Genomic DNA, 5,882 nt, shown 5'->3' with positions numbered 1-5,882 from the left:
AAGTCACCTATGACAATCCCACAGTTAATATATACTCAATGGTGAAAAGCCAAAAGCTTTTCCTCTAAGTTCAGGAACCAAATAAAGATATCTACTCTCACCACTTCTATTCAAGATGATCCTAGAAATCCTAGCCATAGTAATGAGGCAAGAAAAAAAAAAGATATCCAAAATAAAAAAGATAAAGAAAAATAGTCTCTTTGCAGATGACATAATCTTATATATAGAAAACCCCAAAATCTCCACCAGAAAACTGTTAGAAATAATAAATTCAGTAAAGTTGTAGGATACAAAATCAACATACAAAAATCAGTTGCATTTCTATACACTAACAATAAACTATTGAAAAAGAAATAAAACAATCCCATTTACAATAGCATCAAAAATGAATAAACAAAATACTTAGGAATAAATGTTTAAAAAGGAGGTAAAATATCTGTACAATAAAACTATGAAAAATTGATTGACTAAGACACAAATACATGGAAAAATATCCTGTACTCATGAGTTGGAAAAATTAATATTGTTAAAATGTCCACACTACACAAAGTGATCTGTAGACTGAACACAATCCCTATCAAAATTTCAGTGACATTTTCCATAGAGATCAAACGAAATAATCATAAAATTCATATGGAGCCACAATACACCCAGAATAGCCAATACAACTCTTACCAAGAAGAACAAAGCAAGAGGCATCATATTACCTGATTTCAAAATATACTACAAAAGCTATAGCAATCAAAACAGCATAGTACTGAAATAAAAAGAGGTACATCAACCAATAGAATAGGATAGAAAGCCAATAAATAAGTCTACACATCTATGGTCAACTCATTTTTGACAAAGGCCCCAAGAACACATAATGGGAAAAAAACAGTCTTCTCAATAACAGTGTTGGGACAACTGGATATCAACATGTAGAAGAATGAAACTGGATCCTAATCTCACACCATATATAAAAAACAACTCAATATGGATTAAAGACTTAAATGTAAGACCTGAAACTGTAAAACACTAGAAGAAAACATAGGGGCAAAGCATCTAAACATTGGTCTGGACAAAGAATTTTTGAATATGACCCCAAAAGCAAAAGTAGACAAATGGGATTGCATCAAACTAAAAAGCTGTGCAGAAAAGAATCAATGAAGTGAAGAGACAACCTATGGTATGGAGAAAATATTTGCAAACTCTATATCTAATAAGGGGCTAATATCCAAAATAAATAAGAAACAAACAGGAGGCCAGGCATGGTGGCTCACACCTGTAATCCCAACACTTTGGGAGGCCGAGGCAGGTAGATCACGAGGTCAGGAGATCAATACCATCCTGGCCAACATGGTAAAACCCCGTCTCTACTAAAAATACAAAAATTAGCTGGGCATGGTGGCGCATGCCTGTAATCCCAGGTACTCAGGAGGCTGAGGCAGAAGAATAGCTTGAACCAGGGAGTTGGAGGTTGCGGTGAGCCGAGATCACGCCACTGCACTCCAGCCTGGCAACAGAGTGAGACTCCATTAAAAAACAAAAGAAAGAAAGAAACAGGATTGCATCAAACTAAAAAGCTTCTGCACAGCAAAGGAAACAATGAACAAAGTGAAGGGACAACCTATGGTATGGAAAAAAATATTTGCAAACTATATATCTGATAAAGGGCTAATATCCAAAATATGTAAGAAACTCACTAGCAGGAAAACAAATAACCTGATTAAAAAATCGTCAAAGGACCTGAATACACATTTCTCAAAAGACATACAAATGACCAATAGGCATATGAAAAAATACTCAACATCACTGATGATCAGGAAAATGTAAATCAAAACCACAATGACATATCACCTCACACCTGTTAGGATGGCTGTAATCAAAAAGTCAAAAGATAACAACTGTTGGTGAGAATGTGGAAAAAAGGGAACCTTTGCACAGTATTAGTGGGAATGTAAAATGGTACACAGTCATTATGGAGAAACTATAGAGGTTCCTCAAAAAATTAAAAATAGAACTACTATATAATCCAGCAATTCCACTTCTGGATATACATCCAAGGGAAATGAAATCAATATCTTGAAGAGATATCTGCACTTTCCTGTATATTGCAATGTTATTCACAACAGCCAAGATATGAAATCAACCAAAGTGTCCTTTGATAGAAGAATGGATAAATAAAAGTTTTCTATATACACACATATAGTGGTATACACATACACAAAATGAAATATTATTCAACCTTAAAAAAGAAGGAAGCTCTGTCATTTGCAATGATACAGATGAACCTGAAGGACGTTATGCTAAATGAAATAAACCAGGCGAAGAAAGACAAATACTGCATGATTTCACTTAGATGTAGAATCTAAAACAGTCAAACTAGGCATATAACTAAACAGTAGAATGGTGGTTGCCATGTTCTGAATGTGTCTGCCTCCAAAATTCATATGTTGAAACCTAATTCCCAGTGACGGTACTAAGAACCTGGGCTTCTGGAAGGTGATTCGTTTATAAGGATGGAGCCCTCAGGGAGAGGCCAAGATAGCCGACTAGAAACAAATGCAGTCGGAGGCTCCCACAAGAACAGAAATGATGAGTGAATCTTGCACAGGCAACTGAGGTATACAGGTTCTCTCATTGGGACTGAGTAGGTGACTGATGCAACCCACGGAGAGCAAGGAAAAGCAGGGTGGTGCAATGACCTACATGAGAGCCACACAGGGCAAGAGGAGCTCCCACCCTCAGCCAAGGGAGGCAGTGAGTGATCCTGCTATCCCACGAAGGAAACCAGATTTTTCCACAGATTTGTGCAACCCAAGAATCAGGAGATCCTCATTGTGAGACCAAGCCAATAGGGTCTTAGGTCCCAAGGACAGAGCTGTGCACATTCTCAGTGACCACTTGGCTGGAGACTGCCTAAGGCTACCAAGTTCCCAGGGGGAGGGACAGCCATCATCACTCTGGCTGCCTGCTGCCTATGACTGAGCTCCTGCAGGGAGGGGCGGCCACCATCATTGTAGCTCCAGGCTGCCATTTTTCTCCTGCTGGTGCCAGGGAGACTGAACAGTTTGAAACCAGGCGGAATTCCCCACAGTGCAGCACAGTGGTTACAGCAGATCATGGCCAGACTGCTTCTTTAGGCCGGACCCTGACCTATCCCTCCTGACGGACAGGGCCTCCATGCAGGAATTTCAGCAACTGCAGCCAGGTGTTTAGGGACAGAACTCTGATCTCCCTAGGACTGAGCCCCTGTGGGGAGGAGTGGCCAAAGTCTATGTGGATCAGAAGACTTAGTCTTTCCTCCTAATGGCTCTGGAGAATATGGGCAGTCTGGATGAGTGGGACTGCCCTCAGTGCAGCACACTCCATCTGCCAAGGGGCAGCCAGAGTGCTTTGTTAAGCAGCTCCTGGATCCTGTGCTTCCTAACTAGGTGAGACCCTTAAACAGGGGCCACCAGATCACCAGACACCTTATATAGGCGTGTTCCTGCTGCACCAGTGCCCGTCAGGGATGGAGATCCCAGAGGAAGAAGCAGGCAGCCGTCTTTGCCATTCTGCAGCCTCTACTGGTGACACTTCCAGGAGTGAGAGGGACTCAAGAGAATAGGCTCTGGAGTGGACCCCCAGGAAATCGCAGCAGCTATGGAAGAGGGGCCTGACTATTAAAAGAAAAACAAACAGAAAGCAACAACAACAACAAAATCAACAAAAAAGTCCCCACAAAAAGCCCATCCAAAGGTCAGTGGCCTCAAAGATCAAAGCTAGATAAATTCACGAAGATGAGAAAGAATTGGTGAAAAAAACAATGAAAACTCAAAAAGCCAGAGTGCTTCTTCTCCTCCAAATGATCACAACACTTCTCCAGCAAGGGCACCGAACTGGGTGGAGGCTGAGATGGATGAACTGAGGAAAACAGGCTTCAGAAGGTGGATAATAACAAACTTTATAATAAGAGAGTAAGACAAGATTAGAGAAAAATGAATGAAAAGGAATGAACAAAACCTCTAAGAACTATGGGATTATGTAAAAAGACTGAACCTATGACTGATTGGGGTACCTGAAAGAGATGGGGAGAACAGAACTAAGTTGGAAAACATACTTCAGGATATCATCCAGGAGAACTTCCCCAACCTAGCAAGACAGGCCAATACTCAAATTAAGGAAATCCGGAAAATCCCAGTAAGATACTTCATGAGAAGATCAACCCCAAAACAAAATCATCAGATCCTCCAAGGCTGAAATGCAGGAAAAAATGTTAAGGGCAGTCAAAGAGAAAGGCCAGGTCACCTACAAAGGGAAGTCCATCAGACTAACAGCAGACCTCTCAGCAGACACCCTACAAATCAGAAGAGACTGTAGGTCAATATTCAACATTCTTAAAGAAAGTAATTTCCAACTCAGAATTTCGTATCTGGCCAAACTAAGCTTCATATGTGAAGGAGCAATAAAATCATTTTCAGACAAGCAAATGCTGAGGGAATCAGTTACCACCAGGCCTGCCTGGCAAGAGTCCTTGAAGGAAGCACTAAATATGGAAAGGAAAAACTGCTACCAGTTGCTACAAAAACACACTGAAGTACAAAGGCCAAGGACACTATGAAGCAACTACATCAACAAGTCTGCAAAATGATCAGCTAGGATCATAATGACAGGATCAGATTCACATGCAACAATATTAACCTTAAATGTAAATGGGCTAAATGCCCCAATGAAAAGACACAGAAGAGCAAGCCGGATAAAGAGTCAAGATGCATTGGTGTGCTGTATTCAAGAGACCCATCTCATGCACAAAGAGACACATAGGCTCAAAATAAAGGGATGGAGGAAAATTTACCAAGCAAATGCAAAACAGAAAAAAGCAGGGGTTGCAATCCTAGTTTCTTACAAAATAGACTTTAAACCAACAAACATAGAAAACGACAAAGAAGGGCATTACATAATGGTAAAGGGTTCAATTCAACAAGAAGAACTAACTATCCTAAATATATATCCACCCAATACAGGAGCAACCAGATTCATAAAACAAGTTCTTAGAGACCTACAAAGAGATATAAACTCCCACACAATAATAGTGGGAGACTTTAACACCCCACTGTCAATATTAGGTCATCGAGACAGAAAATTAACAAGGATATTCAGGACTTGAACTCAGCTCTGGATCAAGTGGACCTGATAAATATCTACAGAATTATCCACCCCAAAACAAAAGAATATACATTCCTCTTGGTGACACATGGCACTTACTCTAAAATCAATCACAAAATTGGAAGTAAAACACTCCTCAGTAAATGCAAAATAAACTGAAATAAAAACAGTCTCTCAGACCACAGAGCGAACAAATTAGAATTCAAGATTAAGAAACTCACTCAAAACCACAAAACTACATGGACACTGAACAACCTGCTCCTGAATGGCTCCTAGGTAAATAATGAAATTAAGGCAGAAATCAAGAAGTTCTTTGAAACCAATGAGAACAAAGAGACAACGTACCATAATCTCTGGGATACAATTAAAGCAGTGTTAAGAGGGAAATTTATAACACTAAATGCCCACATCAAAAAGCTAGAAAGATCTCAAATTGACACATGAACATCAGAACTAAAACAACTAGAGGACACACAGCGAACAAATCCCAAAGCTAGCAGAAGACAAGAAATAACCAAGATCGGAGCAGAACTGAAGAAGACAGAGGCATGAAAAGCCACTCAAAAAATCAACAAATTCAGGAGCTGGTTTTCTGAAAAAGTTAATAAACTAGATAGACTGCTAGGTAGACTAATAATGAAAAGAGAAGAATCTAAGAGAGACAATAAAAATGATAAAAGGGATATCACCACTGACCACTCAGAAATACAAACAACTATCAGAGATTACTGTAAACACCTCTATGCAAATAA

The sequence above is a fragment of the Papio anubis genome, chromosome X, assembly GCF_008728515.1.
Source record: "Papio anubis isolate 15944 chromosome X, Panubis1.0, whole genome shotgun sequence".
NCBI classification, from domain to species: Eukaryota; Metazoa; Chordata; class Mammalia; order Primates; family Cercopithecidae; genus Papio; species Papio anubis.
Note: the sequence above shows the minus strand (reverse complement) of the source record.